Here is a 24919-nt window from a genome sequence, read left to right on the forward strand (position 1 = left end):
CCCCTTGGAAGAACAAAAGAGGTAGATCTCGACGATCATGGAATGAAAGAATTAAAAGAGCGATGGAATCGAGAGGTTTGGAGGAGAAGCATGCCTTGGACCGGGAGGATTGGCGGAGGAAAACGGGAATACGGCGATAGCCGTCTCCAAAATGTATTGTATTTACAAGTTGGATTAATGTCAAACGTCAATAACCTTATTTTAACCTTCAATTGTGGCTTATTCCCATTAAAATAGTGATTACTTTAAAATGCCACAAGAAAATAGCTTCAGAACAATAGATAAGATCTAGATACGAGAAGGGAGTGTTTCAAAAATGTCGTCAGCCTTACAGTGGCCACCCCACTTTCGGAGTACGGTACGTGCGACAATCAACTGCGCACAAGTAAGAGAGGGTGGTTTTAGTTGCTAGGCAGGATAATAGATACCTGAATCTTTGGCACCGCTATCTTTAGTACTTTAAATTAAACTAAAACCCAAATTTTAGGGACTCAAAATGAAGGTAGCATACAAAAATTTCAAAACCCCCCCTAAGACAAATTCTGGGTGCGCCACTGATATAAAGCAATGTCAATTCATTTGGGAATTTGAAAATTAAGAAATTTGTAAGTAGTAAGAATTATTGGATCATCCTTTATATTTGCCAGGTATTCTCCCTTCTGATTTATTTTATTCCCAAAATGTACAAATAAAATGGTGACCATAAAACAATCAGGATAAAATAAATAAAACGAATGAAGTGGTAGATAACCGATTTTTCATACAAATTTAGATCTTTCTTTCTTCATACGTAACTTTATCTTTCTTCTAATAAAAATTACATTCCCTACAATGTTGCTATTTCAAATAGGTTGCTCGTAAGATACAACATTAGCGGTTAAAACATACAAACTTGATTAAAGAAACAAAGCCGATGTTAAGACGAATCGCGTGCAAAATGAATTTAGAAGCAATTAAAGAGGCGCTCACAGCAGAAAGAAACAACTACGCTATCGTGTCCATCTGTAGCGAAATTAGCGAGGTAATACCAACAAAACCTTAAACTTCTTCTCTAATATCTTATTATTCAGCGCGTGAATGTTATTAGTGCATAATGTATGCGTTGTGTGCCATCTCTCGTGTCTAATAATTGAATGATTAGGTGTCGGAGCTCTTCTCTACGACATGTAACGATGTGTGGAAGGAATTTTGAAATTTTTGGTCTGAAAGTACAAGAAAAAGTTGATATATAAAAAAAGATATAGAGATGAAGATTAAGAAATGGAAAAAGTATGTGTATTCATATATTAAATACTACTGGCCATACAAGACCATGCATTCATTATTTTTACATAAACTATGTTTCACTATTTGTATTGTCTTTTACCATAAAGCGGTCTTCCTTTTTAGGGTTTTTACTTGAATCTGATTTTTCAACAGTTGGTTATTTGCGTGAAGGCTACTGGTTGTTCTTACATATACCTATTCAACATCCATCTTATGGATGTCTCACTAACAATGGAAAAAAATAGAGCAGTTTTTGCATTTGTGGATGGACAGACGAAGAACTAATAACAGAGATAAGTCGACAAGTCGACCGAAACCAGATTTGGGAAATAATGAATGACAACGGCTACTCCCCACATCTTACATATTATACAATAAAAAGTTTGTACTACCAGACAAAAAAGAGATCCTAAGGTCCTAACGGTCATTGTATTATAACTACTCCATCCACTGAAGAAGTTTTGTGAAGGACGAACAAAACTTTTGTATTGGCATCTTCTGACGTGTCATTGCTAGAATTTGTTTTTTTGTTCCTTGTTTTATACCTGTAACATCTATAAAGGCAGATAATTTTAATAAAGATGTATACAGGAGTCATCCAAAAATGGTTATTTATTTATTTATTTATTAAAACTTACAAACACCACCTAGGTTGTAATTACATGTAAGAGTGCTCATTACTTGGTATAAAAATATACACACAAAAACTACAATATACACACAAGTACAAAATAAAAACACAGAAAGTAAAACACATTAAAAAAAAAAGACACAAGTTAATAAAATTTTAAAATTCAGTCCATTACTTATCTATTCATAACATTTTTTAATATCCCTTACACTACAGGTAAAGAGCTCTATATCACAGATCTTTATTAACTCATTACACTGATATTGCATATAGTTTATTATTGCACAAGAGTTATATGGACTACAAGAAAATAGGTCATTACTGTTTACCCTTAGGTTGACCTTTGGCACATGAAACCTAATAAAGTTGATCAAACCACATGTCTTACATTTAACATTGTTAATGATATTATGAATAAACACAACACAATGCATGTTTCTTCTTTGCTCTAATGACTGCAAGCCAAATATTTGAAGCAACTCTTTTGATGGCGTAAGGTGAGTATACACATTGTATTTCTTAAGGTATAAATACCTTAGAAATCTTTTTTGTACCTTTTCTATATGATTAATATGAACTTTGGCTTCAGGAGTCCATACCACTGATGCATATTCCAAGTTTGGTCTGACTAAAGCGTTATATAGTCTAATGGTTGTGTTTATACTAAAGTGTTTGGAATTTCTTATTACAAATCCCAATATTTTGTAGGCCTTATTAACAATATTTATATAGTGTTCATTAAATTTCATGTTAGCCTGTAAGTATATTCCCAGATCTTTACATTTGGTTTTCCTAGATACTACACAATTGTCAATTCTATAATTATTTTGAATGTAGTCGATTTTGCGAGTAAAAGATATGACTCTACACTTCTTAATATTCAAGATCATATTGTTGTCCCTAAACCATTCCACAACTGAGATCAGGTCCTCCTGTAGTAACTGACAATCATTTGAAGTATGTATAGTCTTAAAAAGCTTAAAATCACCGGCATAGATCAAACTAGAAGAAAATTTAAGAGATTGTGGTAGTGAGTTGACAAAAATTAAGAAAAACAAAGGCCCCAAGTTGCTCTCTTGGGGGACACCAGATGTAGCCTGAAATTTATCTGATAAACACCTACCAATTTTGATTCGTTGAAACCTTGAATCCACATACGATTTTATAAATGTACAAGCATCATGCGAAAAACCAAACTCATTTAATCTCGATAAAAGAATGCCATGGTCAACCATATCAAAGGCCTTTGAGCAGTCAGTCATTATTAAATCTAATTGGAGTTTATTATTTATTGCCTCACTAGCAAAATTAGACAGAATGCACAGATTACTAGTTGTGGATAACCCAGGCAAGAAGCCATGTTGTTCTGGAGCAAATTCATTTTCAAAATTTTTCAGTATATTCATATAGAGAATAGATTCAAATATTTTAGCCAGGGAATTAAGGATACTTATAGGACGATAGTCTTCTATATTGTTTCTATTACCTGATTTAAAAACAGGAGTAATGGTAGCCTCTTTGAGTTTGTCTGGAAAGGTGTTAGTTTTAAGAGATAGATTAAATGGCTATGTTTCCATGATTTTGGCTTAATTGTCTCTAGATGTTCTTATTATTGTTCTATATTGTTCTCTAGATAAGATGTGTCCAGAAGTCCAGAGCATTCCTTGCATGAAAATAATGGTTGAAATCAAAAATTAATTTATTGAAGTTCGTGTTGATCTTATTTATTTCTTCAGTTATTCTTCTTCTTCGCGTGCACTATCAGAATTATCCCACGTTGGCGATCACCATTGCGAAGGCTTCTCGATCTTCTGCAATATGGAATAATTGTTCTGTATTTGATATCTGAGTCCATTCACGAATGTTTTTTAAACAAGAAACTTGTTTTCTTCCTATACCTCTACGGCCCTCTATTTTGACTTTAAGGATCAGTTGTAGTATTTTATATCGACTTCCCCTTACTATATGTCCCAGATAAGACGTTTTTCGATGTTTAACAGTCTTTAGCAGTTCTCTATCTTTATTGTCGCTCCTTAGTACTTCTTCATTAGTTTTCCTTGCTCTCCAAGCTATCTTCAGCATTCGTCTATGAACCCATATTTCCAATGCTTCAATTTTGTTCATGATCGATACTTTTAGCGTCCACACTTCTGCACTATACAAAAGTACGGACCAAACATAGCATTTAACCATTCTTTGTCTTAGTTCTACACTGAGATGATTATTGCAAAGAAATGACTTCATTTTCATAAAAGTAGTTAAAGGCATCGCTATTCTACGTTTTATTTCTATGCCTGGATCTAGTTGGTCCGTTATCACACTTCCCAAATATGTCATTTTGTGAACTTTCTCAACTTGGACTCCGTGTAATTGAAGCTTTGCATCGGGATGTGTGTCACGATTAAACACTAAAAATTTGGTTTTGTTTGGGTTTATTTTAATGCCCATTTCCTCTCCTACCTCGGGAATACGATCAAGCAGAATTTGGCAACCTTCAATATTATCTGACAGAATTGGTGTATCGTCTGCATATCTAATCACATTAAGTAGTTCCCCGTTGATTTTTATTCCATATGGTTATCTCTCAAGTTCCTTTTTAAATAACTGGTCCGAGTAAACATTGAACAATGTTGGCGACAAAATGCAACCTTGTCTGACTCCTCGTTGTATGGAGATTTCATCGATGTAGTTATCTCCAATTTTTACGATAGCAGTTTAATTCCAGTACAAATTTTTAACGACACGAATATCCTTGTGATGTATTCCGATATTTTTCAGTATTTGCATTAATTTTACATGCTGTACTTTATCGAATGCCTTTTCGAAGTCCACGAAACATGCAAATACATCATTTCTTTGGTCAAATGCTTATTCATCTTCAGTTATTATTTCTCAGTTTTGTGTTAGTAATTCGTAGTAATAACACACAACCTAGTAAAGTCGTATTCTAAAAATTCCCTGGACTGCAAAAGTGTCCAACGAAGAAGTGCTAAGTTGAATTGGACATGACAGGAAACTTATAAACACAATTAAAATAAGAAAAACATCGTATCTGGGTCACATACTTAAACGATAAATATTCTCTTCTGCACGTCATCATGCAAGGAAGAGTAGAGGGAAGAAAAGGCTTAGGAAGAAAGAAGAAATCTTGGCTGAGGAATATCAGAGATTGGACTAACTTAAAAGATAGTAAAGCGTTTAAAAAAGTGATCGCCCACCTTTGTTAGAAGACGGTACAATAAGAAGAAAAAGTGTTAGTAATATGATCGATTCGTTAAACTCTTTAATAATCTTCTTGTTAAGGCTAATGTGACGATTAATATGATTTAAAAGATTTTTCTGATTTGTCTATAGGGTTTCTGTAGCATTGTTGTATTTTTCTGCATCATCTTAATCTAAATTGCTAGAAATGGCTTTAATAATGCTTCCTAATCCATTTATTAGCCCTCTTCTTGTTCTGCTATATGGGTAAATTGTTTTGAATTTTTCTTGAGCTGCTTTCAATTGGTGTCTTAGAGCTTAGGTTAAAGTTTTGTAACCTGTTAAAATATTGATGGCTGATTCCATTTTGAATTGCTGTAGTCACTGCGTCATACTGAGCTTCAATTCTGTCTAGTTTTTTCTTTATTGGTAGTAGTTTGAAGAAGTGTATAAAATCATGTGAGCTATTGTGAATCTTAGCTTTTTCCAGGTTGAGGGAAATTATTCTTGGGTTGTCCTTCTGGGACTTGCTCTTCACTTCTTCGCTCATCGTCAGGGTAATCCTGCGTAGGGGTTTCAGAATTTATTTTTGACTTTGGTTTATGTTATATATTGTTCTTATGAATTGGAGCTTTTGATGTATTAACGGTCGCTTCGTTATTTCCTTTTAAAAGTTTGGTAAAATATCGCGGAAGTAATTTGTTCCTGGTGACTGTTTTTCGGGTATAAATGTTTTTGGTTGGCTTATATGTAACAGGGACTTCTTTTCATTTGTTTCTGTTTTTGAATTTACTTTCTTGTACAATTAACATCGGCTGTGCTCGGTAATTCGGTTTAAAATTTTGGCCGCCCTTGTTTGTCGTACCTGTTATTCCACTCATCTGTGTCGCTCTAGGCTGCTGTGATTGCCCCGGTTTGCGTACCCATACATTTGACCGGTTCTTGTATATGAATGCTGGAGGGTTTCAATTCTAGATAATAAAATTCGCATACAAAATCAATACGATGCTGATGTAGATTCCTGCGGTCTTAAAGACTTTTAACTTATAATTTTCTCAGGCGAACTTTCCGCAGGTAGTTTCCTTAGGGCCGGTTCTTGGAATAGTGGACAAACAAAGTGACGGCAATCTTTAAAGACTCTTCCACTTACCTACTGACTTTGCTCCAATTATAAATATTCTTTTGAAAAACACTTTAAAAAAAACAGAAACACTCAAAAAAACTGTTATTAACACTGCTCAATAGCTTTTGAACACAAAGCTTTTGAATAATACTGTTTCACTTTTCAAGTTAGCAGAGAATTAGTATAGTATAATTCGTAGAGATTTAAGATACTGATTATTTGTTAAGAGTATTTTATCTTAGGAATTGTGAAAAGTTTAGTTATCTGTGTGTCATTTTATTATTGAGATAAAAATAGCATAAAAATCAGTAATATAAAGAAAGGATGGATATATAGCGTAACATGGTCGGATCGTCAAGTAAATTATAAACTCATTATAAAACACATCTTTCCGGTTTACATTGTAACTGTAACATAAATAATTAAACCGTTCAATACATAATACCACTACAATTTAATAAGAAAAGATGATTAATAAACCCATCACAGATTATTAATAATGTTTCTATGATAGCAACTTCATTAAGTTGGTTCTAGCACGCGTGTCGGTGTTTAAAAACTCGGATGATGGTTAAAGAAATGAATAATTCTTATCACACTGGCGACGACATGGTTAACCATAACTGGCAGTCAACTGGTAATCGCATTCTTGTGCGTCACATAGTTTCCAGCAATTGTTCTTTTAAAATAACATTATATCGAGTTAGGCCAGTAAATACAAAAAGCTGAAAATGTCTTATACGGGTTTTTGAAGGTTCTAAAAGGTATATGAGGGATAGCTGATGACAAATCTTTGAACACGTACAGCTGATTTAGCTTTGATTTTTTTAAACAATCATAAAAAGTACAAAAATATTTTTTTATTTATAAATCGTTTTTTATACATCCTAGAGAAAAATGGTACAAATAAAAATTGAAGGGTTTGGAATAAAAACGGTATAAGTGAATTAAACCTTGTTTTGAGATAATAGGACTTAAGTTATTTCATCACTGTAAATTACTAAAATAATTTGGGTAAACTATGGTGAGAAAAAAAATTTTTATTGAAAAAAATGTACTTATACCTTTTTTATTTTAGATAAAAGTACAGATTTGAAAATTAAACTGTTTATTTCCAGACTGGTATGAATAACATTTTATTCATTATCAGAGGATAATATTGTATTATCATCATCATCAGGAAATTTAGAAAACTGTGGTGCTTCTGTAATTTGTACAGCTCTTCTTTTATTTTTCGCTGTATTCGATTCATTCTGCATCGATGTATAAAAATATTGATAAATGGGAGGAATAAATTCAAGAAAAGTCTGTAAATTCTTCCATTTCTTTATGTTAATTTTCGTGCAGTTATTTGTACTACGAAATAATATAAGTTTGCTGTTTACCTGTGCAATTTTCCATATTATGTAGATCACACTTTATTTTAAAATTGTTGAAACACGTTCTAACAAGGCTCACTGTACCTACATAAATAATTTCACCATGCTCGGAATCCCTTTGTCCCTTCGAATAGAATCGGTACAAGTAATACTTGTACCTTTTTTATTCCAACACATTTTGAAGATCTATTTAGTGGATTTTTTCTACTATCTCGTAGAATTGCAAAAAACTCTTATTTTTGCAGTAATTTATAAATGTTAATAACTTGGTTTTTTGAATGACGTGTTAACCAATAGAAACGGATATAGCATAGCATTTTTTTGTTAAATAGCACAAATGTATCATTTTGAAATTTGAATTGACTTCTAAATTCTAAAACATCCTCATTTAGGTAAATCGTATATGATGCCACTTTTTTGCTATAATCGCTTCAAAATATTATTAAAAAGGAGAATTTCACTATGCGGACGCTCCAAAAGGTGGGCTAAATTTTTTATTAAACATTTTGTGAGATAAATTCTCTTTTTATTCTATTTAAAGCAACCACTAAAACATTAAAATATCTTCTAAGATTAATTATTGACTGTAGTAGTTTAACAATTGTTTATGACAACCAACTATTTGTTGACCTACTTCATCAAAGAATCGACTAGAAAAACATTCCCCAATAAAACATTTCTGAAAACTTATTTTCCAGACATTTAACGCATTTCCATGAAGAATAGATGAGTTAGTGTACTCGGAAGTTATTTTATAAAACATTTGTTATTGTTCGCAAGGTCAAGTGTTTTTGGTCAAACCGAATGTTGATAAGGAGATTCTCGATAACGCCGAGGAAACTTCTTGCCTGTTGGTCACGACCATGGCCAGATATCTTGACAGGAAAGAGATAAAATCACAATAGCTAACTGAACGCATTTACTGACGCTAAAAACAGACTATTAATACGAGTTATAAGGAAATCATGGCCCATGATAAAGCTCAACTGCTAATGTTCTTTGTAAATGGATAGCTGTAATTTTCTTGGAAAATAAGGATTTGAATTTGGTTTATGGAAAATTTAATTTTATTTAAGAGTTTTTTTAGTGAAATTCTTTTTCCTTTTCGTATTAAAGAATAAGTATTTAGCAATAATATATTGTCTGACACTCGTGAGTAGTAGCATTAGTATAAGCCGTATATAAAAGCTCTTTTGATTGAGATTTGTGCGAAGTATCAATCCGTATTTTCTCTATGTTTTGTTCTTCTTTATAACAAACTGTTGCGCCCATTTTGCTCGATTTGTAAGATTTGTATGTCTTTCTGTTTTCTCTATTTTTATTCCAATTCGAAATATTCATCTTTTTAATATTATTCCTGCCCTGGTCTTCCCATCTACACATTGGTTTTCCTCGTAGTCTTCATAGTATTCTCATCTTTATATTCAGTTTAGTCTTTGGGCCTTTCGCCATTATGTGGCGATTTTCTGTTTTCCATCTGAGTTCCAATTTCACTTTTGAGTAACCGACTTATTTTTTTTTTAGTTTTCGTTGGTAGAAAAAGAATTTTTTCTACCAACGTAGAACGATTCTGAGTACGTTTTAATGTGTGTTTAATTTTTCATTTATTACACTGATTCTGTTGTTTTAATAGCGTACCTTTTTCTCTAAAGTATTTAAAGAAGTATTTAAATCTTCTTTTTGGTATGCGCATTGATAAAAAAACTTACAAGTGAGCGTAGAACTTTTTGTGTACATGGTATGTTTAATTTATAGTAAAAATATCCAAAAGGATTAACAAAATTTCAAAACGTTTTTGATCTTATCAGATCGTCATCAGTGATACTTCTGGAACATTTGCAAAAAGCCACTTTAGCCAAAATTAGTTTAAAAATCTTTGGTTTACGTTTACAATTATTTAAACTAACAATTTAATTACTTAATTTTAATAATTATGAATTTAACCAAAAGGTAATCCTTACTCGCAAATGGCGACCACGTCTGGATCTGGCCAATGTTCCCTCTGTATTTAGTTTGTTAATTCTTGTTTCCTTACTCGCTCCGTCTACAACTATACAAGTATAGTAGTATCGTAGTATTCAAAAATGGAAGCGAATCTTGAACGCTAAGGCAATCAGAAAAGAGAAAGACAGACGCCACTAAAATGTGCTTCTGGAAATGTTGTGAATTCCATGGGCTGACCGTAGAACAAATAATTATATTCTAAAAGAACTAAAGATTTGTAAGAGACTCAGCAAAATCCAACTGCAACAGTTAAAATATTTTAGACATGTCATGAGGTCATACATAGAGAAGATAGAGAGACTCATCATTAAAGAAAAGATAGAAGGCCGAAGCATAACAACAGAACACCTAGTAGAACTATGGTGGGACGTCGGCCAGTACGAAGATCAAGAAAGAAGTGAATAGACGAAGTTAAAACGTATGCTAAAGAGATATTGTGGGTAGATAACTGGAGGAGAGCAGCCAAGGAAAGGAATGCTTGGTGGAGAATATTGGGGGGGGGGGCAGGGTTCTCAATAGCCTCAATATATGCCTAAATATCTAGATGAAGTGTCAAATGTCAAATGGTGTTTCCACCCAACGCCAATTTCTAATTATTTACAGATAAAACGTTTTTTTTTATAAGTTGGACACAAGAACTGCTCCAGAACTAGAATTTTCTGGTATTGCAGAATCGCAAATAATTAACGCATTATTTCATTATTTTACAATCTTCACGTTTACATCATATTCCTGTCCATTCTTTTTTCTTTTGCTAGTTCTCTGTCTTTTCATATATCTACCATCCACTCATTAGTTCTAAACTCAGTAACCATTTAAACACAATCCAGCAATTCATCAGAATTCACTTTCTCCCACTTTACCTAAACCCTTAATCAACCATTGCTCCCCCTCTCTTAGTCAACATCTTAGTACACCATACTCACAAATTAAAATTTCAGGCTTTTATGTATCGAATTTAATATAACCAAAATATATTTTGTTCAGGGTGCTAGATGCTTTAAGCATGAAGGACCTCTATCGTCTCTAATTTTGTTGATCAACTCATTCATTTTCCTTTAACCCACTCTCCTTTATTCTTTAGTCATTTCATTTACTTTTATTCCTGCCAAGTCTCTGAGGATCTCAGCCTTTTCAAATTTTTAAATTTAATCACGTATATTATAACTTTAATTCCTTCAGCCGGAAGATTTTCAATCACTTTTCTCAATCTATTGGACCCACTTGTATTAAAAATTCTTAAGATACAAGCAGTATTAAACAATTTCATCTAAATACGAAATCTTACATTAGCTACAAATATATACTATTTATTTATTTTTCCTTGTCCTAGATGTAAGCAACATAAAAGGACATTTCCATATATTTCAGCTAATTCGTCACAAATTACACCTTTTAGACCACACTCCATACGATATACAGTAACATAGGCTGCCTAATACATACGTCATTCTCTTAAACATGACCTTCAACAACACCAGTAATTTACATCTTTTATATCCAATATTAAATAATTATAGAAAAATTTTTAAATCCCAACACCTGGATTGCTGTTATCATTTTAACATCATCAAAGCTTTTTTAATCTTTTGGCTGTAGTAATATAATGTTTAACTAACATTGTTTCATGGTTCACTGACATTTTGTTTTTGACACCGCTCATGGGTATCTTATCAATCAGTTGCCAGCTGAAGTCCGTTTGAAGAGGTTTACTCTCCGGACACTGGAACTCACTTAAGCATGGGTGTATGTTACCTGAAGTAAAATCTAATTAAAATATTAAACATCATATAATATTATCAACATCATGTACACTCTTTGGTAACACATTGCATTTTAAAGGGTTTTTACCCAAATATTTTGGTGGCTCAGGCATGGTAACCTGTAAGTATAACCATTTTGTCTTTTAACCTTAGTCAAAATTTTAAACCACATTTGCTGTAATTAAATGGTTTATACTTATTTTAGGTATTTTAACCTGATGATGGAACGGTTGTTCCGAAAACGTTCGTGTTTTTAATGTTGCCCTTTTAAGGGTTTTTATAAAATAAAATATACCCACATACAAAGACTAACCTCTTTATGTTATACGTGGTATACAGCCAGCTACAGGAATTATTTTCCTTGTGGATTTTTTATATTTCAGTACAATTTCATCAGTAATAAATTGTCAAGATCACTTTATACTATTTCTTTTGTATAATATTATATAATTATAATACTCCATATTCGTTTCTGTAAAGAATTCTTGGGAATTTACGGTTTCAATTGTAACGTGATATTATAGGGGTACCTATTTCTTACAATGGTAAATTAATACTCCATGATGATAGAAACGCATGTTCTGGTGGCCATGAGGGATATATTATTATGTTTTTAAAGTGCAGTTAATTTGGAAAATTATTATTAAAGTGACCATGAAATATTTAGATTGAGATATTACTACACGATGATTACGAGTTGTTTGTGATTGCATGTAAATTACGTATCAGTTGTATTTAAAATTAGTAGGAGTTTTAGGTTTGTTTAATTTAAACAAGAGCTGAAAGAGACTTTTCTTTATTTTAAAATACAAATCAGAGAGAAAACTTAACATTCTCTAACGACTGTTCAACTGTCACTGGAGGAGTTTCATACTAAGTATAATTTAACGCAGGACAGACTGGAAGTTCTCATTCCCGACGTTATAGATGTGGACAAAAAGACCATTAAAAAAAGAATCCTCTCAATCAGCATCGTCACCAGGAAGATTTTAAAGGAAGAAGACAACAAAACTTTAATAATTGGATAAGGAATTCAAGCTATTAACAGAATGCGAAATATGCAGAAGAAAATGGCCCAACAGAAGAAGCAGACATATTACTTGTAACATTTAATTTAGAGTTCGAATACATATCCAACGAGGAGGAAGTTATTTTTCTTCATTTACTTAGGAGTGATCATCTGGTAACTGATCATCTGGTAACCAATGACTTGAAATGGTTAATATTGAATATCTTCAAAGAGATTTCAATTACTATTGCTAATGAACCGGCAATGATGGAAAAACAAAAGGTTTCCTTAAACTTTATTGCAAAGGAAAATACATAACTTTCTTGTTCTTGATATGCCTATCCGTGACGAATGTTTGCGATCATCATGAAAATCTTTGTCTTATCCAAACCAGCGCGAAAACGCTGCACAGATGTTGTGTTGAAGCAGGTTCCGAGGTTCTTTCACCAGGATGCTCTACTTCTTGTTCTGATTGATTTCGCCTAATGTGTCTGAAGTATTGTAGTTTTCGAGATTTGATAGTGCTAAGTACCTCTCGACTCTTCTTCATTCTTCTGGGGTCCTCCTCATATGTGATTCGGTTAGTTCACGAGATCTTAAGTATTCTCCGATTTAGCCATATCTCAATGCTTCCAATCTTCTGCACATATCTTCATTCAAGGTCCACGATTCTTACTTTTGTACCAAAAGAGGGGTCCTTGATAAAGACTCTTGAAGAAGACATAGGTATTTCCGATACGCATCCTTATCTCCTGGTTGTTGGTTAATTCTTCATTTATTATGGTCCGGGGTAGTTGTAGTGCGTCACTCTTTCTACTGGTACTCTGGTGTTATGTGCATATCTGGTGTTGTTTAACCAGTACCTGTTTAGTAGAACGCCTCGTTCAGTTTTGTGCTAAATTTTTTCGTTCAATATTCTTGCAGAGTAGAGATTGAAGATTTGAGGAGACAAAAGTCTTGCCTCAATAAACGCATGAGTTTCAAATACCTACTCGGTGTGTTCACCTTCAATTCTGAGATTTGTGCTCTGATTATAACTGACCATAACCTTGGAAGCATTAATTGTATTTACCCATAATATTTGGTCAGTTGGTAAACTCAGTCATTGTAGAAAACAAATAATTGTCAATAAAAATTAAGTTAAAATTAAAGAAACGGATGAAGTCCATTTTCCATTGAAATTTTTTTGGCTAAGCAAAGCTTCTTGAGCTGGCAAAAGAGTCTGAGCTTAAATTCAAAGTACAGTTCATGTTAGATCAAATCGAATAGGAGAACTATTTCATTCAGACATTCATACAAGGTGAAAAGTATTTTCAAACTATGTATAATAGATTATTTTTCTTTGTAGGTTGTTAATAGTTTTGTAGGATTATAGTTTTTAATTTTTAACCATAACCGGAGTTAGGGAAGCAACCATTTATAAAATTTTTAAACAACGAATGCACGGAACTATTATAAAATGTCAACAGGAAAAAAACCCCATCAAATAGCCGATACTTATTGTAAAACAAACATATTGGAAGTGGTAAAGGATTTGTTGATCAAGGTTCATTAGAGAAGACTGCTACGAAGATAAGAAAAAATGGCCATTCGATTTATCTTTCAAGATTAAAGAAACCATTCATCATCATCATCAACTAGCCTCTAACGTCCACTGCTGAACATAGGCGTCTCGCATGCTTTTCCACTTGATTTTGCGCCATCTGAATCCAATTTGTAGTCACTCTTTTTATGTCATCTGTCCATCTCGTTGGCGGTCGACCTATATTTCTGTTAGCTTGTATAAGGGGTCTCCATTCCAAAATTCTTTTTGTCCACCGGTCATCAACTGATCTTGCTACATGACCTGCCCAGTTCCACTTTAATATTGTTATCCTTTCAATAACGTCTGCTACTCCTGATCTTTTGCGTTTTGTAGCATTGGGTATTCTATCACGTAGAGAAATCCCTAACATTATTCTCTCCATTGCCCTTTCCGCAACTTGTAGTTTACTCACTGTTGTTCTTGTAAGTGTTAGGGTTTCTGCGCCGTAGGTCATCACTGGCAAAATACACTGATTAAATACTTTTCTTTTCAGACACATTGGAATCTTAGACCTAAAAATATCCTTCATCTTTCCGAATGCAGCCCAAGCGAGGTTTATTCTTCTTTTCAGCTCGATTGTTTGGTTGTCTCGACTTATTCTGATCTCATGGCCCAAGTATTTATAGGAGTCAACTGGCTCAATATCTTTGTCTTCTACTGAGATGTTTTTGTTGTGGACTAAATTTGTCATAAATTGTGTTTTTGAAAAATTTATTTTAAGACCAACTCTTTTTGTGGCGGTATGGAGTTCTTGGAGCATTATCTGTGCCTGATCAAAGCTGTCTGCAATAAGAACGATATCATCTGCAAATTTAAGGTTATTTAAAAATTTTCCATCTACATTGATGCTCTTTTCGTTCTAATCTATTGTTTTACAAGCGTATTCTAGCAAAGTTGTAAATAATTTAGGAGACGTGTTGTCTCCTTGCCGAACGCCTCTTTCAATACGAAAGGTCCCAGTATCTTCATTAAGTCTTATACAGGCTGTAGCATGCTGATATATGTATCTGATGAGGGATATGTATCGGTGATCTATTCTACATTGTGTTAGAGCTTGGAGCATTTCACTTTGATTGACCGTATCAAATGCTTTTTCAAAGTCGACAAAGACAAGTATCAGGGGTCTATTACATTCAATGGTTTTTTCAATCAACGACTTAATGGTTTGCAAATGATCATTTGTTCCGTATCCAGCTCTAAATCCTGTTTGCATAAAGGAACCATTACCTAACAGTAATTGAAAAATAAAGAGCTTTTAGGAAGAAAACCAACAGGCATTAGATCACTACGAAATCCTTTTAAAACATAGCGAAATAGCTTCAGTCACAAATACGGCTACAGTCTAAAGTTTGGAAAAGAACAATCCCAAGACGTCATTTTCTTCAATTAAATTCAGTTCAGTTCTTTAACATCACTGATCATATCTTTATGGTATTCTTTTCTTTTTTTAGTTAGAAATATTAAAGAACTACCTTCTAAAAACCCATTATCACTTCCAATATGTGTTATTAATATTATAGACGTTGTCGCTTACCGAAAGAAGCGTTGTCGCTTACAAAAAAGCCAGTCGAGAAGATTGAACGTTTGTGTTCTGCCACATTTTACCCACTGTGTAATCCTCATTCACCTAAGTTTTGTCTAAATAAAATATTGGTTTACCTTCTACACATTATTTAAAAAGATTTTAAAGTATCTCCGTTTCCAACAAACAATTTCCTCAGTATCAATAAGAGTTGCTTTTCCATCATCTTTTGTCCACTAGAACTTTAATTCTCTAAGAGTTTTCCATAGTTTTTCTCTCCCAATTTAGAGAGATGCGAATGTTCATTGATTGTCACTGATAACAGACACCGACGGATGTTCCATTCTTAAGAAATTATAAAAATTGCTTTTAATTACTTTCTCATTATCCGATAATGCACACCTTTTTAAACTTTGAACCACACTACATTGTTTATATATAACCACAACTGAATACTTCTTATTATAATATAAAACTAATCAAAATTCTTAAGAATGAATGAATTCTTACTGATCAAAATACTAACTGGAAGTGTCTGTATCTTACAATCTCGCCCCATTGTTTCATTAATGTATTTACCAATTAACTATGACCATAACTTTAGTGATTTCTAAGAAGTTTTTGATTACTAAAGATTTACAATAACCCTTTACAATACCCTTAGATTATAGATGTCTAAAATTCAAGGATTTACCCAATTTAAGTTTAATTTTAATGCAATAAGTACCATAGTCACTTTTGTAGATTTACAAAAAATAACCTATTTAAAACAAATATTTTTAATGCCTATGATTATGTGCCCTGTAAATACTAATATAGGCAACCACAACTGCCTGCTTTTCAACTTTATTGCTCAGTGGCTATTGCGAAAACACTATAATCGTCAAAAGTTCATTTATTCTGATTCAAAACACGTGGTATTTTATCAATTTGTTATACATACTTCCAAAGAAATAATAATTTCGGCGGAAAAGTTATCAATAAGTTACATACGATGGGTCAGTCTACCGAAATTGTAGTCAATAATAATTGATGTTTTCTAACGCGATTCAATATAAGGGTACAAAAATAGAAAATGAAAGAGATAGGCACGCTAGGTGGTCAATAAACTTTAGTAGACTGACGATTAGACTTTATGAATAATTGAGTCATACAGGCCGTCGGAAAGTCTGTACTTGTATTTATTGATTTGTAAACGACAATGACCCTGTGCCAGGGGAGTGTCAGTGCACTTCTACGTAAAGTAATTGAAAGCAGGATTGGTTTATGTCATATGTGAAAGTACCATTATAAGAGTAATGTTAAAATATTATTTTTGAAAGTTAGTTGTCACAGATTGTCCACAAATGAACTACAAAATAATCAGCTTATATCATCATCTATTCTCTTTACTTTTATGTCAATGTGGGTTCTACTTCTTTAAGACAGGTTTCTATGTTGTTTTCCATATATCTCTATCTCTGTCTTGTGCGGCTTGCATCTATTTATTGCTAACACTCATCAGGTCGTCAGTCCATCTAGTTGGTTGACGTCCTCTGCTCCGTATTGCGTCTTGCCTTGGTCTCCACTCTAAAATACGTTTTGTCCATCAGTTCTCTGATAATCTGGCGACTTGTCCTGTCCAATTCCATTTTAATGATGCGATTTTTTCGATAGCGGCTATTGTTTTTGTTCTACGACATATTTCTTCGTTTTGGAATTCGGTCTCTCAGACAGACACCCAACATCTGGCGCTCCATAGCCACATGTCTGGTTATCTCTGTCCAACCGAATGTCATAGGTACTCATACGATGTAGTCTGCACAATATCCCTTCCATCAACAGCAATATTTCGATTTAGCACCAGATTAGTCATTATTTGCGTCTTGTTCATACTAATTTTTAGTCCGATCTCCAAGAAAGCGTGTTATAATTTTTCAAACATTATTATTGCATCATCCATACGATCGGCTCAAATGACTGAGCTTCTCTCCATTTATGTTGATAACATGCTAGTTTAGATGTGCCTTCTTATAAGTATTTTCTAAAACCGTCGTGAATAGCTTTGGAGAGACTGTGTCTCCTTGTCGTAGCGTAGCTTGTCGTTAGTGTAGTGATGGTCTATTCGGCATTCTGACAGTGCTTTTAACATTTTCTGATAGCTTATGGTATCGAATGCTTTCTTGTAGTCGACAAATATCAATGCCAATGGATTGTTGTATTCTGCAGACTTCTCTATCAGATTCTTTATCACTAGTTAGTGGTGTGTCCCGATCTTTATACTGATAGAAGATCCATTGAGAAGGAGTTTTTCGTTGGTAAATGCATTCGGTGAAAAGCTTGGTCAGAGCCTGGATAATTTTGATAATTTTATTTCCACCTAGTTGGATTGCTTCTAGCAGTACTCCGTCATCGCCAGGGATGTGTAATTTTTCATTTCTAAAAGTGCCGTTTTGATATCGTATGCAGTTATTTCTGGCATTCATTCCGATCCCTGGTTTGTGATTTTGGGCAGGGGCTGATCTTGCCTTTCGTCGGTGCTCTCATACATTTCGCGATAAAAGGATTCGACAACCTCAAGTATTTTCGTTCTATCAGTAGTAATGTTTCCACCTTTGTTTTTTATTTTGTACATATTTTTGTTGCCTATGTTGTTCGTATTTCGCCTCAAAACTTTTAAACTTTTTTTTCTTAAATTATTTTAGTTATTTCTCTTGTATTGTTTTCTCTTGCGTCTTTTCGGATTGACCGGAGTCGTATTTTTCCCTCAACTGTCTTTTTTACCTATTAGCTCTTTGGTATTTTAGCTTAGTTTTTCTTTGTGGGTCAGAACGGTCGGGCAGCACTCCCTTTCCGTTTCTTTTAGAGCCTTCATTATGCCATCATTTGCTTGATCTACATCTTCTATTTCGTCTTGCAAATCTTGTATATGTCTGGTTAGTGTATCTCCATACAGGTCGTTGTTTTGTGGGGGAATCCATTTCTTTTTTCTTGTGTTTAGGATCATCTTTGTTCTTTCCAATTTGACATTTAATAGTGCCTTATCAGACACTTGAGCTGATACAAATTTAAACTCAGAAAGTCCAACGAATGTCTTCTAAAACTTAACCACTGCAGTGGTTAGCGTACAGAGGTGCCACCTGCTTTGGCGGTTATGAACCAAAAATATTTAATAATATCGTTTTCTGTCCTCTGAGCTATACGAAATGTGTAAAAGATTAAATCTTTTAGTTTATGTTTATATATGTAAATTTTTTAATAATAAATTTGCAATATCTCGGCTTCTAATAGACCGATATTAATTTTTCAACGTTTGTTTGGTTTGTTTTTGTTTTGTAAAAGAAACAAAACATGATTTGAAAAAAATGTCTCTCTTTATTAGTTTATTAGTTACAAGCATTTAAATAACTGAATTGTTAATAACAAATTCCTGTCTAAAATATCGGATTATCATGTTGAAGATTTGGATTCGGATCAAAATACAAAAAAATCAGTTGTAAAATCCCCCCCCTTTGCCACTAATCTATTAGGTTATGTATTACTTATTTACATTTATTATGAAATGAAATTGTTTTAAATAGAAAAAGAATAAATGTAAATTAGTTTACCCGTAGACCCTTAGTAATAATTATTTGTCATCGAAATCCCTTCAATGCATAGCCTATAATTACTGTAAAGACATCTCTAAAAGGATTTCCAGTCTAGTTTCGTTTTTTTTTCTCAATATAATTAACAATAGAAAGGCAATTGACACCAATTATCGAATATCGTCTTGTGTGAATACCTTCAAGCTACTAAACCATTCCGTTTGATTGAAGCGTGTAAACTATTGACCTCGCTTGATATAAAGCGAATGCCCTCTAATGAAACAGATTACAAATAAATTGAAACATCAAGTGCAATCATTAAAGTATGACTGTCTTTCTGGTTCGAAAACACAATTTAATCGTTTAAGTCCTCTAGACTCACTGGTCTGTTTATGGGTACTTGTTTACATAGACCAGGACTTTATTTATATTTCTCCGTAAGTGCCATCTGTTTTCTTGCAGTTAAATGCATTATAATTGGGTATGTTTATATAATATTGATGGATGCGGTGAATTTTATTAAGAAGGTTGGCGTCAAACGGTGACCCTGCTATACAGCAAACCCCTTTATATATTTGGGTTATAGTTACAAATATGGATATATCCATATTTGTAACTATGACGCAAGCATTTAAATGAAACCTATATACCTATATATACGTCATTGGCGTCATAGCTTGTGACGTCACGTGATACCAACACGAAATATTTAGGCGGTAGGTGTGTTCTTTTTTAGAATCACTTTGCCGAGTACACTCGCATTACAGCCACTAGACATATTTATTATATACGCGTAGAACTAATATTTAAAGATTTCTATTAATGTTAACTTAAAGAAATAGACAACAATATGTTTCATTTAATTTGTATAAATGCATTATAAAGCGTTTTTATGAAGAACATTTGTTCGGAACACACTGTAACTGTAATCGAACGAAGGTGAAATTTTGGCATAAATTGGTAACACTTATTTGACAGTTGCGGTGTTGAGACTTTTTTTACTTTATTATTTTAAATTTTAAAGTGAATACCTCTTGTTTTCTATTTTTACCTATTTAATAAAATCTGTTCTTTTTAGAACAAAATTAGTGTGTTTTATTTCAAAAATTTCACGCAAGAATTTAAATAGTCGTTGTAAAGAGTATAATAATAATTATGTGACCTATTTGATTTAAAATGGATTTAGGATTTTTTTATCCTTTGGCAACTATGTCAACTTCGATCTCTGACGTAGATAATGACGTGCAACGGTTTGTAAATTAGATGGACTGTAACTATAACATAATATTAATTGCGGATTATTTTTAACTTTCTTCCTTTTCTTGCTCCCTTCTTTTGCCCCTGAAATTTACGAAATCATTAATTCAAACAAATAATATCATTCCAGAATTTCTTATTAAATTTTGAACGTAGGCGTAGTTAAATCTAATATTTATCGTTCTTGTTCTAACATTGAATTATATTTTTCATTGCTATTTAATACTTTATTCATTATTAATTATTCTCGATTTTCTAAATTATTAGCTACTGTTACAGAGTTTTAAGTTCTGCCGGGTTGTATTTTCAAATTACTTAAAGTAAATTATTCCCTAGTATCCCTAGCTACATTAAAGGAAAAATGTTCTTAAAATAATGTCAAGTGTACAATTTGAAATTGATAATTGCAAATTTTTTCGAGTGGTACGCGGCAACAGATTGGCTTTTTCCGAACAAACAGACAATAATCTGCTTTACAATGCTTCGACACTATTTTTATATAAACTTACGAGCTGTTACCATTATATTAAGATGTTTTACGCTTCCGGTGACTTTATGAGTAATAAACACTTTATGGCATTGCAAGCAATTAAAAACGGCTTAAAAAATACCATATGTTCCTCTCATCCATTTAACTGTTTTGTTATAACAAGCATACTGACATCGAATTTTGTTAAAATAAATCAAATATTCTGGAAATCACAGTAAATGACATGTATGACTATGATCATCGCTTGTAGAAAATAGGCAGAAACAAAATAAAATTGTGATCTTTTACATTTGATCATTCAGGGAAAGATCCAAGGTAATCGTGGTCCTGGTAGAAGAAGAATTTCATGGCTTAAAAATCTAAGGCAATGGTATAGAAAATCAACTACATCGTTATTTAGAGCTGCTGTCAATAAAGTCACGATAGCGAATATGGTAGCCAACATGATATCCAACGACCGATAACGGTCATGGAGCTAGAAGAAGAAGAAAAATAAAATTACAAGTGGACGTGGAACATTTGAAAATTTTTCGGTGCGTGAGGAAATCGCATGAGTGAAAACAAAGTACTAATCATATGTTGCATACAATATTATAGTCTATATAATTAAAGCGATTATTTGTAAAACAACACATGTCCATTTTTTGCAAATTTGACTTTATATGTGGTTTGCATAGAAGAGTAGTTTTTTATCGATCTCACACATTCAATTGTGTAAAAATTCCAGATGTCCAGAGACATAGAACATAGAAAATTAGGATAGTTTTAGAAAAACAACAGATGCCCATGCAGTTTGCAGTAAAAGCAACACTGTTCCATCTTAGTCAACGACGGCCATCTCTAAGCGTGAATTATCTTGTCTATAAATTGATCGTTGTGTGCGTTCTTTGTTAATAATAGGTGATGTTTGTTTCTTTTGTATTAGAAAAATAGTTCAGGATGCCGAAAACTATTCAACACAATACCTCTAATATTATAGATGATAGCATTTGTGAAATTCGAACTACAGATAATAATAAGTTGTTTTCTCAATGCTTATGACTTCAGTCTTGGTTGTAGGTGTAAGCATTATCGATGCTTCTATGTAATAACACAGGAACGACGTTTTGATTTACTGAATATGTTTAATAATATGAAGACCAAAAATATCGCCAAAACTTTTCAACCTAGCCCTAGAAGACTCTAATGGAGTTTCGCGATCTAATGGAGTTAACTAAATATCTCAAGAATCCTCTTAATCTTCTTCTTAAGGTGCCCCATCCCTAAAGACATTGGCGATCATCATGGCCAATTTGACTCTATCTGCAGCCGTTCTGAAAAGTTCTATTGACGTTTTCCCACTCCATTGTCTTAGATTCTTCAGCCAGGTCTCCCCGGTCCTCTTTTGCCTTCTACCCTTCCTTGTATGACCAGCCGCATCAATTCGTATTTCTCGTTTCTTAGTATGTGACCGAAGTAACTCATTTTTATTTTCTTAATAGTGTTGAGTATTTCTTTATCTTTTTTCATTCTTCGTAGCGTTTCCGCATTTGTAATGTGTTGTGTCCAAGATATTTTCCACATTCTTCGATAACACCACATTTCAAAGTTATTGAGTTTTTTCTCCGTCGCCTCTGTAATTGTCCAGGCCTCAACTCCATACAACAGGACAGAGAACACGTAGCATCTCAGTACCCTAGTTCTAATTTCGATGTTGAGTTGATGATATTGCTTTCATCTTATTAAAATCCTCTTAATAAAGAATTTTATCTTAATCTAGAACCAGAATCCGGGGAAACCAAGGACCATACTCCAGTCGTAGAACTATTTAGTGATGATAATAACAGTGGCGGCGAATAGACATCATAAAATTTTTTGTTATTTCTACGAGGATATTACATATGTTGATTTTCCAATATATTTTGCCAAGTATCTACCGATTTTTGTTTAAAATATCAACAAAAATATGAAATTACCTTTCTTCCAATGAATATCTTAGTAAAAGAAAGATTTAAAATAAATTGAAGCTGGGCAGTTTTTCTTGATTTGCCAAAATTTTAATTTTTGGACAAGTTGTTTTGTTTTTAAAATAAATGCTTCAATTTCACAGCTGATTGATACATTAGTTCGTTTATCATTTCTGTATTAAAAACTTTATTAAAAAAATATCTTAAAGGTTTCTAGTTATTTGAAACATAAAACACAAATATGTCTTTCACTGAACATCTGATATAATATTTCCACATGAAAGCATCGGATGAATTTTCAACCTGCCAGACAGTGAATGAAACACACACATAGCGGATAGCGGCTGTTAGATACTGAATATCGGAAGTATTGGTTTACCTCATTTTTTAATTAGTGCATCAGTTATGCTCATGTACCGAAATATGTCTTGACTACGAAGCGTATCATCAACTACTAATTTACATTACAAATTTACAGTATTTGCACATTTTTCTGTTAGTTAGATAAAAAAGTATGTTTTAAAAATTTATTTATTTATTTATCGTATGGCATACAATAAGAACACATAATTAAATATCAATATAAAACGTTACATATGGAGGATTACATACAAACATCTAATGTATTATTAATATAATGCTCAGGGCGACCCCAGGGAATCGCCTTCGGAGGCATTCTTCAACAATGTGAGGGACGGTCTGTCGTTGCGCACCACAGTCACACTCAGGAGTGAGGCCTTTTTCCCATCTATATAAGCTGTCAGTACATCTACCGCTGCTTTCAGCAGAAAGCATGGCGATTTCTGGTCGATACAGGCCATTTGGTGTGCTTCCTGTGGTGAGTCGCTCTTCCATTGTCTTCTCCAAGCGTTGGTGAGGTTGAAATGTTCCTGATGTAAGGAGTTGGCTCTTAACAATGGAGGATATGTGGAGCACAGTCTGTTTATTTCGATATCAAGCTTATCACGGTGGATGGATAGTTGATGGTTAGCTTCGATTTTTCGATATTCTCTGAGAAGAGAATGACTTCTTCGCAGTTTCGGCGGTAGAATGTGACTCAGAATGGGAAGCCAATAGTTCTGTGTGGGTCTAATTGTACCTGAGATCATTCGCATTGTTTGGTTTAATTGGGTGTCTATTGCTATAATTGGTTTGCTATTAAGTCATACCGGGGAAGCATATTCAGCCAACGAGTATACAAGTCTGAGTGCGGATGATCTGAGTACGGAAGCTGAGGACCTCCATGTGGTACCACATAACTTTTGGACTATATTATTTCGCGTTCTCAGTGTTGCTGCCGTTCTTTGTAGGTGTTCTTTAAAACTTAATGTTTTGTCCAGAGTCACTCCAAGATATTTTGGTGTTGAGTTATGAGTGAGCAGTTTGTTTTCAAAGTGAGCTAGAGTTTTCTGTTGGCTTGGGCATTATTCAAATAGAAACAGCACACTTCGATTTTCGTTACATTGGACTGTAGACTCCATTTGCGAAAGTATTCTCCCATAACGGCAAGGTCATCCGTTAGTATTTTTTCTGTAATATCCATGTTATTATGTCTTGTTGCAATGGCCCAGGTAGGTCCGCGATGTATAAATTAAACAGTAAGGGTGCCAAAACAGACCCCTGTGGCAGTCCATTGCTGAGCTTCATTTGAGCAGTTTTAAAGTTGTCCATTGTGACATGAAAAGGTCTGTCGGTAAGCATGCTATGAATGAGCTCGTCTTTGGATGTAGTGACACGCTTTCGACTTTATTTTTGGGTTACGTTGATGAGAAGTTTATTGGTATCAATTTTTTTCTTGATATTGCTCACTGTTCCTTCTGCTACTTGGCAATGTTGAGGTATCTGACGTTGCAAAAGATTTGTATTCCAGAAAAGTGTCTTTATATCCACTATTTTAGTTTCAGGAATGTTTTTTGCCTTACTAATTATGATTTCATTCTCAAAAATTGATATGGTTTGAAAATGTCTTCAAAATTAAAATTGATCGTTTTTTTACTCACAATAACCACTAATAGAGTATTAAAACATACTACATAGACAGGGTGAGTCATGAGGAACTTTACATACTTCTACCATATGTAGAGTCCCTCAGGGAGCATATCATGTGGCCACTAAAAAATGTCAACTCCTCTTCTTTATTAATTAACAGGGTGATTTGTGTAATTGACCATTTATTT

The 24919-nt window shown here is 33.4% G+C and overlaps 1 protein-coding gene across 1 annotated transcript in view; it reads left to right on the plus strand.

The window, feature by feature from the left end:
• The window catches only part of LOC140444097 (tubulin beta-3 chain), an 89534-nt gene that overhangs the window by 18711 nt on the left and 45904 nt on the right, over nucleotides 1-24919 (plus strand). The window lies entirely within an intron of this gene.

Source organism: Diabrotica undecimpunctata, chromosome 6, assembly GCF_040954645.1.
Source record: "Diabrotica undecimpunctata isolate CICGRU chromosome 6, icDiaUnde3, whole genome shotgun sequence".
NCBI classification, from domain to species: Eukaryota; Metazoa; Arthropoda; class Insecta; order Coleoptera; family Chrysomelidae; genus Diabrotica; species Diabrotica undecimpunctata.